The sequence below is a fragment of the Schistocerca cancellata genome, chromosome 7, assembly GCF_023864275.1.
Source record: "Schistocerca cancellata isolate TAMUIC-IGC-003103 chromosome 7, iqSchCanc2.1, whole genome shotgun sequence".
NCBI classification, from domain to species: Eukaryota; Metazoa; Arthropoda; class Insecta; order Orthoptera; family Acrididae; genus Schistocerca; species Schistocerca cancellata.
This window is the reverse complement of record NC_064632.1, coordinates 137,301,790-137,314,271: the sequence shown is the minus strand read 5'-3', so window position 1 is coordinate 137,314,271 and position 12,482 is coordinate 137,301,790.

The following is a 12,482-nucleotide window of genomic DNA, read 5'->3' as shown; positions in this document are numbered from 1 at the left end:
ATAGTGTTCAATTTTTCTTGAGCATTTAACTTTTTTTCATTTTTTGGCCCTCTCTGCTAAAGCTTCTTCATATATTTCATTCCACATTATTTTATTTTTCTATTTTCTCAACCCAAATGTTTTCTGTGCAACAGGAATAATTTCTTTAGATAATTCTGACCAGTTGCCACATTCACCTCTTTTAATTTTATCTTGATGTTTCTGAATTGATTCTTTTGTTACAGTAAGTTTATCTGTACTAATTTTATTAGTTTTTGTGATTTTTTTATTTTGTTAGGTAGGAGTTAACCTCAATTTTAGAGATGTAGCGATCAGAGTCAAATTCATCAATCTTTACACTTTCAGATTTATAATTTCCTTAATACATTTTTGAGAAACAGCTACATGATTTAATTGTAATTCTTCCACCAGTGGGTTTGGTGATATCCATATTTTTTATAGTACATTTTCTTTTGTAACCAAAAGCTTGAAGTTATCTGCAAATGCTTGAAACAAATCAAAATAAATAACTATATAGTAAAAGTAGAGAGGAAGAGAGAGAGAGAGAGAGAGATTTACATAAACGTTAATGGGGATCATCACAGTCATAAATTACTAGATTATACTAATGAGCAACAAGTGTCTGGCAGAAGAACTGCAGAATAGGTCATTGAAAAAAATATTCTTCATGAAAAGTCTTCTATTTTCTGCACATCGCTATTGATATGACTGTGTGAGACATTAAAGGACAAAGATGAAAGACAGACATTACTTATAAAATAATCTTAATTAACTTGCCATATAAGAGTCATTCTATATCATTTTATTCTGTTTGCTTCAACTCAGCAAAGTCCATGTGTTTACAGTCATCAAATATGTTTACAGGCATCAAATCTTCAGACAATGGTTTATGCTTATTAATATGAATGCAACATAAAAGAATAACATAATGATAAAAAAAGAATGTAATACCATCCTGTTCTTCCTCTGCCTACAACATTTTCTGCCTTCCCACCACCTATCACTACTTTGGATGTTATCAGAAGACATCACTTGTGTACATGTGTGTGTTTTGTTAATTCTGAAGAAGAATTTTCTCTCCAAAAGCCATGCCTATTTTTTGTATTCTATATTATCAATGTGTTTCTTTTCATCTTTAGTTATTTTCATTCTATCCCTTTTTTTTACCAAACATATTTTCAAAACACCACTGTAAAGATTATCCTATTAGATGGCTGAGCGAATTAAATACTTGCTCCCCCTTTACAGGAGTTACTCAAATCCTGCCATAAAAAACTGCTGATAACTACACTATGTATCATTCTAGGTCTTCCATATCCATATAAATAAGTATGGTAGAAGTTTCCTCATGGTTATGCTAAATATTTGTTGAATATACAATAAAAGCATGGTAAAAATAACTTAAAATGAGCTTTAAATAAATCTGGGAGATGTTAGCACTGTTGGTATAAAAGCCTGTAGGATGTCTATAACTACAATATCAGCATATGAAAGTACAACAAATACAATTACATAGCTGCTGGTGAATAAACGTACATCATAAAGTATGTCAGTTGACTGTAGTTAGTAAAGTAATAGGCACATGACAGATAGAAGACAGACACAATGGCTTCAGATTGATATCAAAACTTTACTTCTTAAACTAAAAAATTCTGAGGCCCCAAGTGCATCAGCTATAAATCTTCCACCATAGATATTATAATTAAAACACAAACATTACTATAAGAATTCAATTTTTTATTTTAAAGTAATGATACCTCTCCAAAAGATTTTTGAAATAAGCTTGATAATCTTCCAAAAGACTTAATATTTCCTCTTTTCTCTTTCTGGCAGTTTTCAATTTCTTTTCTTTCACTTTTTGCTGCAGGGCCTCTTCCAAGGAGCAAGACGCATTCATGTCTTCTCCTAGAAGATCATTAACCTGATAGAAGGAAAAGTGCAATGACAAACAGTTCAATTCAGAGATGAAGATAATCAAAAAAGTATAAATTGCCCAAGATACAGGATTAAAACAGTCTGATACACTGCACATTTCATAATTTGTACAGCACTAGTTGTAATAAATAAGTAGAAGTAAAGTTAGGTTTCTTTTGCAATGGCATCTTTGTACTTCTTTCAAATTAATGTGAAACATTAAATAAATACCATCAGTTAACACATCTGCTTTTAACACACTGGCTGAACTTTTAATTAAAACTGTAGCATATGGACAACAACATACCAATTTTATGTAGAATTACTGTAGTGACCTGCATACATTCCACATTTGAGATCTGGGCGGGCAGTTGTAAGACGTGCCATAGGAGTTGGCAGATGCTAGAACCATCAGACGTTGCAACACATGGATATGTGTGACAACTTACAGAGTTGGGCTTGGACAGCCCCACCCTCATTACATTGGCATTACAGGATGTACTATGAGTCACCACATATAGAATCTCCGTACTCTTTTTCAAAAATTCTGGACCATGGCTCTGCGTTGCAATTTGCAGAAGTCCAGATTTTTCCAACCATTTGTTTATTATTTGGGCCACACCACCTCACAGCAGGATGTCCAACCACTGGAGAGTCTTGTCAGGGCCATTACAGACCTACTGCATATTGTCAGTGCAAGAAGTGGGTACAATTTTATAGTACCATGGGTTCACTCCTGGTGCATCCACCATTGCAAGCCATTCTACCTCCTTCTCCACAAGGATGCTTCCTTTGTTTGGTCTTTGGCATGCGATCAGGCCTTCACCACCCAGAAAGAATGCCTCAGGTTGGCAACATGACCAGCTACTTTCGATCCCAACAAACCACTGGTTTTGTCTACGGATGCCTCACAGTACAGCATGAGGCAGTCCTCTCCCTTTTAATGCCAATGGCTCAGTCAGCCACTGGCATTTGCCTCCAAAACTCTCCATCCAGTACAGGTCCAGTACTCTCAGGCAGTGAAGAAGGCTCTGGTCATTCTGACTGCCATCACCAAATTTCATGCTTCCTTGTATGGCTCCAAATTACAACTGTTTATGGACCAGAAGCTGTTAGTTTCATTATTGCCAAAGCGGATGCCTTATCTTGGCTGACCATTGGCTCAGGCCCCAGGTTTGATCGAGAGGAACTCACGAGTTTTCATTTGGACATCTCCTCCTGCCAAGTGAAACATGTGTTTCCGATCACTAGTGTCTAAGGTGCTACAGCAAAAGTGGCCGACCATATTCTAAGGCAGGTAGTCCGCCTCATCCAGCAGGGCTGGTCTTTTTATACTCTGGGCTGTGATTCCAATCCACTTCATAACTACTTTGTATTGCACCATCATCTCTCAGTCTTAGATGGGACCCTCTTCCTCTCCATGGATGAAGCAGCTCCCAGGCTGATTATTCCTGAGAGTTTGCAGCAGGAAGTCTTACAGCTGTAAAATGTGAGTCACTGTGGTGTTTTCTACACCAAAACCTTTGCTCGCAGACATGAGTACTGGCTTGGCATTGGCCAGTGCTGTAGCAGTTGGTAGCTGTGTGTCCCCAGTGTGCTAGTCAACAGACAGCTCCCAAGGATTCGTTCTCCCCATGGCCTCCAGCAACATGGCCTCCAGGAACACATCCATGTGGATTTTGCAGGTCTGTTTCTGAATGTGTTCTGGCTGATTGTCAGTGACAGGTTTTTGCATTTTTCATATATGGTCTGGAGCTCCTTGGGCACTACCGAAGTCACTATTCAGGTTCTCTCAAAAATTTGCTCTGTGGAAGGTCTCCCAGTTACTATCGCTTCTCACAACGGATCTCAGTTCCTGCATAAGGTGTTTGTGATTTCTGTGTGTGGTCAGGTATTCAACATGTTCATTCCCCTCCCTTTCACCACCAGTTCAAAGAGGAGCTGAGTGCACGGTTCGCACCTATAAGACCCGAAGGTAAAAAATAGCTGCAAGACTTCTCTGCCGAAGAGGTGTTACAGTTTTTTCTGACAGTCTACTGGAGGACTCTTACTTGTTTCTTAGCCCTGCTGAGCTTCTCCACTTGCACCAGCTGAAGACATTGTTCCACTTCCTCTGTTTGGTATTTCATCTGTCATCGTGTTCCATAGCACCAAGTTTTCTGCCGGGAACAGCAGTCAGGGTGCATGGTTTTGGTCAGCACCCTTGCCGGTTATCAGTAGTCACCATGCGTAAGAACGGCCACCACATCTACCCCTCAGAACTGGAGACTGTGAGGTCTGGTAGCATGGAAATCAACTCCAAGTCCGGTTGGGCACCCACCCTGCCATCCCAGCCACATCCCTGCCTTCACCGCTGCCCTAGTCACTGGGTGCTGCCTATCTGCCAGTGTTCCAGTCTCCTCTTCTGCCTGTCTCAGCACCTCAGCCTATGAGTCTATGTCTTTGCAGCCTCTGGCAGCAGCTTCAGTGCCTCTCCAGCTGGTGGCCATGACCCTCACCAGCTCGATGTCTCCTGCATAGCCTCAGCCTGAGGCAGAGTTGCCTTCACCTTCCACACTGCTTCTGGACATCACCAGGGAGCCCAGCTTGGATTGCCTGTTGCCAGTCCTGTCATTTTGTGCTCTGACACATCAGAGTTATCCACAACTTGTCAGCTGAATCGGCAATGCTACACCCCCAAAGAGGGAAGGGATGTAGTGATAGTGATCCACATACATCCCACACCAGAGATCTGGGCACACAGTTGTAAGATGCACCACAGAACTCAACAGATGCTAAAACTATCAGAGGCCGCCACTCAAGGATGTGCACCACACAACCTCTCCTCTGTGCACTCTACCGGCTGGCCTATAGCTTACAGAGTTGAGCCCAGCCAGCTTTGCCCTCAGTTATATGTTGACATTCTGACTAGGATTATCAGACTACCGTATTTACTCGAATCTAAGCCGCACTCGAATCTAAGCCGCACCTGAAAAATGAGACTCGAAATAAAGGAAAAAAAAAATTCACGAATCTAAGCCGCACCTGAAATTTGAGACTCGAAATTCAAGGGGAGAGAAAAGTTTTAAGCCGCACCTCCAAATCGAAACAAAGTTGGTCCATTGTAATGTGAGACACAATTTAGGTCGAATGAATGACGATACAGCTACAGTAGTTGGGTTCGAGTCGTAAGCTTAGCAGTTAAGCTTTACCACGTAGCCATTGCTATGCATCAGGCGCTCTGTCCGTATTTATACAGGTATCCTTCCTTTTTCACGTGCTTCGTCTGGTTTGAGTCGATTGCTTATTTTGCTTTGATCTGATAAGTGCCGTTTTCTTTGTTATAAGTGTTTGCGTCACTCTAAGCTGAAAATGCATTACTGCATTGTGTCATGCATTGTTTGTCGCATTCTGATAGTGCGTGTTTACGGCCTGTCGCGGCTCGCGTCATGGCTTGCTTTTGTGCGCGCTACCGCCGCGTACAATTAAAAAAAAAAAAAAAAAGGAGAGGAATCATCTCATTAGCGAAACAATGGCAAGAGACTGCTACTTGTTGTTACTTACACTGCTGCTTTCTTTGATAATAATCAACAAGAATCAAATAATAGACTGCGTATGATAGAACATGTTCTGAACGAGAGTTAGGCGAAAATTTTTCTCCGTTTGAAAATCTTTGCGGCCGCTTCTTTATTACATCAAATTCTGCACAGAAATTAGAGTCATCTTAGATTTATAAATCTAGTCACTTGCCGTGCTTCATTTCTGACTATATCACTATTAGGCATAAGAATAATACGAATATAAACATGACACGATATGTATATTCTTAATGATTAATGGAAAATCTCATATAGAGATGCGAAACAAATACTAACAAAGAGATAGAGGGGCTGGCCAGTACTTACCTCAGGTCAGTACAGCCGATAGATACACACAAAACAAAACCGAAAATTTATGTTCCTAGCTTTCGGAACAAATGTTCCTTCATCAGGGAGGAGAGAGGGGAAAGAAAGGGAAGAAGGGAAAGGAGATTCAGTTACTCACAACCCAGGTTATGAAGCAACAGGGAAAGGAAAATAGGGAGGGTAGCAAGGATGGAGGCATGGTTGTCAGAGGGAAGCCAAAGATATTCTACTGTAAGTACTGTGCCAGCTTCAAACCAAAGAGGATGCATACAGAAGTAAAGAGGTATATAGTATAAAGATAAACACAACTATGCAGGATGAAAAGATGCGTGAATGGCTAAGAGGAAAGGGAAAGAGGAGAAGACTGAAGAGTAAATGGGAGTGAGGTTGTTTAACGTAGGTTCAGTCCAGGGGGATGGCGGGATGAAAGGATGTGTTGGAGTGCAAGTTCCCATCTCCGCAGTTCAGAGGGACTGGTGTTGGGTGGGAGAAGCCAAATGGCACATACGGTGTAGCAGGTTCCTAGGTCCCTAGAATTATGCTGCAGGGCATGCTCCGCTACTGGGTATTGGGCATCTCCTAGGCGGACAGTTCGTCTGTGTCCGTTCATGCGCTCAGCCAGTTTAGTTGTTGTCATGCCGATGTAAAAGGCTGTGCAGTGCAGGCATGTCAGTTGGTAAATAACATGTGTAGTTTCACATGTGGCCCTGCCTTGAATTGTGTACGTTTTACCAGTAGCGGGGCTGGAGTAAGTGGTTGTGGGGGGATGCATGGGGCAGGTTTTGCAGCGGGGTCGGTTACAGGGGTAGGAACCGCTGGGTAGAGAAGGTAGTCTGGGAATATTGTAGGGTTTAACAAGGATGTTACGGAGGTTAGGGGGCCGACGAAAGGAAACTCTGGGTGGTGTGGGGAGAATTTTGTCAAGGGATGATCTCATTTCAGGGGTTGACTTGAGAAAATCATATCCCTGGCGGAGTAATTTGTTGATGTTTTCGAGGCCAGGATAATATTGGGTGACAAGGGGGATGCTTCTGTGTGGTCTGGGGGTAGGAACATTGTTGTTGGACGGGGAGGAATGTATTGCTCGAGAGATCTGTTTGTGGACAAGGTCTGCAGGATAGTTGCGGGAGAGGAAAGCACTGGTCAGGTTATTGGTGTAATTGTTGAGGGATTCGTTACTGGAGCAGATACGTTTGCCACAAATACCTAGGCTGTAGGGAAGGGAGCGTTTGATGTGGAATGGATGGCAGCTATCAAAGTGAAGGTACTGTTGTTTGTTTGTGGGTTTGATATGGACAGAGGTGTGGATGTGAGCTTCAACAAGATGAAGGTCAACATCCAGGAAGGTGGCTTGGGTTTTGGAGAAGGACCAGGTGAAATTCAGATTCGAAAAGGAGTTGAGGTTATGGAGGAAATTAAGGAGTGTTTCTTCACCATGAGTCCAGACCACAAAGATGTCATCTATAAACCTATACCAGGCCAGGGGAAGCAGCTGTTGGGTCTTCAGGAAAGCCTCCTCCATGCGGCCCATGAAGAGGTTGGCATAGGACGGAGCCATCCTGGTTCCCATGGCCGTTCCCCTGATTTGTTTGTAGGTCTGGCCTTCAAAAGTGAAGTAATTATGGGTGAGGATGAAGTTGGTAAGTGTGATGAGGAACGAGGTTTTTGGAAGATCTTCGGGTGGGCGTTGGGAGAGGTAGTGCTCAAGGGCAGAGAGACCATGGGTATGTGGGATGTTTGTGTAAAGGGATGTAGCATCTATGGTGACAAGAAAGGTTTCAGGTGGGAGAGGAGTGGGAATGGATTTGAGGCGTTCTAGGAAATGGTTTGTGTCTTTGATGTAGGATGGGAGTCTGCGGGTGATAGGTTGGAGGTGCTGGTCTACCAGAGCTGAGATACGTTTGGTTGGGGCTTTGAAGCCTGCTACAATGGGACGGCCAGGATGGTTCTCTTTGTGGATTTTGGGTAATAGGTAGAAGGTAGGGGTACGTGGCTCAGGTGGAGTGAGTAATTCTATGGAAGCCGTTGTGAGGCCTTGTGAGGGACCTTGGATTCTTAGGATTTTTTGCAGCTCAGTTTGGATGGAGGGAATGGGATCCTGGGTAACAGCTTTGTAGGTTGAGGTGTCGGAGAGTTGACGCAGTCCTTCTGCCACATACTCCACACGGTCAAGTACGACAGTTGTGGAGCCTTTATCCGCCGGGAGGATGACAATAGAGCGGTCTATTTTCAGCTCCTTAATGGCACGGAATTCAGCTGGAGTGATGTTGGGGGTGGTTGGGATGTTCTTCAAGAAGGACTGGGAGGCAACACTGGATGTGAGGAATTCCTGAAATGTCTGCAAGGGATTGTTTTGGGGGAGGGGAGGAGGATCCCTTTGAGAAGGCAGTCGGAACTGTTCTAGACCGGGTTCAACACTGGGTCTAGTATTTGGGGGCTGTGTTTGGGTAGTGAAGTGGTATTTCCAGTTGAGGTTCCGGGTGAATGAGAGGAGATCTTTAACCAGGGCAGTGTGGTTGAATTTAGGCGTGGGGCTAAAGGTTAAGCCTTTTGACAGAACAGATGTCTCTGGAGGAGAGAGGGATCTGGATGAGAGGTTTAGGACTGAATTGGGACTGGAGATATGTGGCATTTGACTGTGGTTATAGTTGAGATTTGGTCTGTGTGGGGTATGTGCTGGGATGGGGAGATTGAGTAGGGTGGCTAGGCTAGGTTTGTTGGCTATGAGGGGGGTTTGTTGAAGGTTCTGTTGTGGTTGGTGTTTGTGAGGGATAGGGAGAGGGACCCCACTTCTTAGGTGTTGCACTAGCACTGTGGATAGTTTTTTCAGGTGTTGTGTGGCATGGAACTCAAGTTTGCAGCTGGCTTCTAGGATGATGTTCTTGAGTGTGTTCTCCAAGCAAGGGTTTGAGAGGTGGAGGACTTTGAAGAGAGATAGGAGCTGTTGGGAGTGGTGGTTACATGACGTAGTGTAGAGATTCAGGACAAGTTGGGTAAGGGCTAAGGATTGAAGGTTCTGGAAGTCCAGGAGAGACTGGTGGAAGGAGAAATTGCACCCGGAGATGGGAACTTTTAAGGTAAGCCCTTTAGGGGTAATTCCAAAGGTTAAGCAGGACCGGAGGAAAAGTATGTGGGATTCCACGTTTGCTGTTGTCTCACTCTAGTTTCGTAGTTTATTAGGCAGACAGGATTTAAATGAGATAGCAGCAAACACGAAAGAATACATGGCAAAATGTTTATATTGGTATTATTCTTATGATGAAGAGAATACTGTATGTGATTCAAATTTCATCAGGTTCCTATTAGCAACCATCTCTTCTCACAGATAGGAAAAAATTCAGAACGTAGAGTTGGCCATATTGACAAACAACCCAAACAGTCTTGCCAGTCAGATTTTTGTAGTACACTGAAATTGAGCTACATTCGAAGATGAACAATACGGAATTTGTATTTACTTCGTTGGATTATGTATGAAAATGCAGTGGTCGAAACTCGCGGCGGAGAAAAAAAGCTCGTCTTCCATTTTTTTTTTTTAATTTATTTACTGACGCAGAGGTTTTGGCGCCAATATTTATCTTTGTGCCAACAAAGCATGCCTGCTTAGCGCTACATGTATTCGATGGCAGAAGTTAGCTGTGGCGGCACGTACCAACATTTTTCATAACTTCCACTTCCTTTGTACTCGATTCTAAGCCGCAGGCGGTTTTTTGGATTACGAAAACCGGAAAAAAAGTGCGGCTTAGATTCGAGTAAATACGGTAGTAGTGTCTTCTTGTACAAGTTATTTCTACACATAATAAAGTGTTGTGTCTGTCATTTCCTGTGTGTTCTTGCATTCAGAACAAGTGCCCTCCTCCTACTTCTTTTTTGTACTCCTCTTCCATCGCCCATAACTATTTAAATATGCACTGTCACATCTCCCTCACTACATTTATGTAAACAGACTCACTCTCTTGAAATTCATTAAAATTAGGAAGTGAGAAGTTACACTGATCCTGAGTAACAGACCAAAATGCTTAAACTGGTACTGCCAGCTTCAATGAGAAAATGTAAAGTTCTGGTTTTTTAAATGACAAGCTATGTATTCATATGGGATACTATACACAGATGATTTAAAACCATAAAAGAAACATGTAAAGTCTATCAATAAATGGTCTGTACACTAACTTTAAGGAGTTGTATGTGTTTTATAAAAAAGAACTATTATGAAACATTTATCAACAGCACTTATTTTCTATCTATTAAACAAACTTAGGAAAAAGGAATAAAATGTGAATCATTACATGATTACAATAGAGCTTTTTAGCCTTTAAAAATTAACTTGCATTCCACACCATATCTGGCCCATATCTGGTCACGTATGTGCTTTGGAATTGTTTGATCTGAACAATGGACGCTTCCCAAAATAGTAGTGGTGGAATCCTTTCCCACAAAAATGCAAAATTTACTGAATAATCAATAGTTAATCTAAAAATACTAAATGCAACCTAAACTAATTTGTCTCAGATTGAGAAAAAGGCATCAGCAATAGTTTAAGTAATGAATAAACCCCAAAGTTTTGTCATAGATCACACACTGCTTCCTGTTTCATTTGGTGCACTATGAAACTGCCTGAGAAAACTGCTCACATATTGCAGCAGTTCTGGCTATTCCCAAGTAACAATAATAATAATTATGATAATTTTAGTAATTATTATTATTATTCTTTATTATAAAATAATAATTGTTATTACTATAAAACACATTATAGAACAACTAATAAAAATGCAAATACTGACACACTATCACCATTGACTATGGGCCCAAACTTTGATTTTACAAGAACTAAATAACGTGTTTTCAGTGAGTTGCAGACATGCTATGGACACATTACTGCTGTCAGAAATAAGATGCACAGCATGCCAGAGTGTGTTCAACTGGCAGTATGTCAACCTTTAAAATGTATTTTTTGATGAGGCATATCCTAAATTTAGTACCATGAGTTATTTTCACGACCAGATATAAAGAAGTAAATAAGGCACAGCTACTACAATGTTCCAGAAGTCTCACTACATCATAGCCTATGTGAAAGCTCTCTACGGAGTACCTATGTATTGGGAAGGAATTCATTCTCATACACCCAAGATGGGCCTTAGTAGTGAAGCTAACTGAAAAATCTGGGCAGTACCTTCTCAAAAGTGTGCATCCTGGGCATGTGACAGTGCACACAGATTTCCCAGGCTCCTTCTTAGGAGCCACATTGCTTACAGTGGTGAAAGTATTACCAAATTTTCAATGCATTCTACAGGTGACATCCTTCGCATCAGCAGCAAAGACAAAAGCCCTTGAGAGTTGGCAATAATGGCTGTTCTCTTAGATATGATAAGAATGCTTTGCAGTACTGCAGTGCTCTAGCAGAGAGGGGAATTCATTCTCACACAGCACAAAATTTCAGGTGGTTGGGCTGGATCCCTACAAAAAGTTAATGTGCCACTTCTAAGTCTGGTCACCAGATACTTTCTCAATAGTTATACTATTACTTTTATCATGAAGTTTTACCACAACATAGGAAATATCAACATTAACCATCAAAAATGCCAAATCAATAACATCAATGGTTACTAAAATATTCGAGTTTACCTAAAATAAATATTTAAAAATGTAGGAACTGCAATGTAACAATGCAAACTGGCTGGATAAGCTCATGAGCTAATCATTTTCTCAGCCCTTAGCTCAGAAATAACTCTTAATTGTAATAGCCCATTTGAGTGTCTCATAGTAATTTCAATACCTAACTCTGAATATAAAGTTATTTTAGTTAGCTGCAAGTGCTTCTAAAATCAATAGAGTGAAAAAGAGAGTGCACCAGAAGTGTATGTAAAGTGTGATTAAGTAAGCACAAATGAATTTTCCTGCAGCAGAGAGTGAGATAATCCAAGACTTCCTGGCAGATTAAAACAGTGTGCACCCTGGAACCTGAACCTGGGAACTTTGCCTTTTGTGAGTCCTCTACCAACTGAGCTATCCAAGCAGAACTCATAACACATCTTTACAGCAGTACTTTTGCCAGTATCTTATCTACTACCTTCCAAACTTCAGAGAAGTTCTGCAGGAGAAACACAGTTCTAATCTGCCTGTAAGATAGAAGCTGAGGAAAAAGTGTTTGTCTGTATCTCTGCTCCTGTAGTAGCTAGGAGGTTATTAATCCCACTGTGCTCTTACTCATCAAGTTTGTTGTTTATCTGCCAAATCTGGCTGAAATCAAGTCATCGGTTTGGGAGGAGATCCCAAACATACTTACATACACACTGCCTTGTATATATGCTAGTCCTTCCCCCGTGGCTTCACCTGCATTCACGTAAGCCGCAGATAACACACACATCTGTTGGTTCATCTCTACATCCACCCTCTCTGTTCATCACCTTCTCACCTATCTATTCATGCCCTCCTCCCATCTCTCAGCCCATCTCCTCTTCCCACCCCTTCTTCATGCCATCTCCCCCAACACTTCCCTCTCATCTCCTTGAACACTTCTCTCTCAGTCAATTTTCTCCTCCCTCTCCCTCCTTTTACACCCCCTCCTGCTCCCTTTCTCCCTGCTCATCCCTCCCACCCCTCTCGCCCTACCCATCACGTCCTGCTCCACCCTTTCTCCATCTTCTCCTCTATCCATCTCAAACTTCATCCAGGCATGTCCATCTGCAC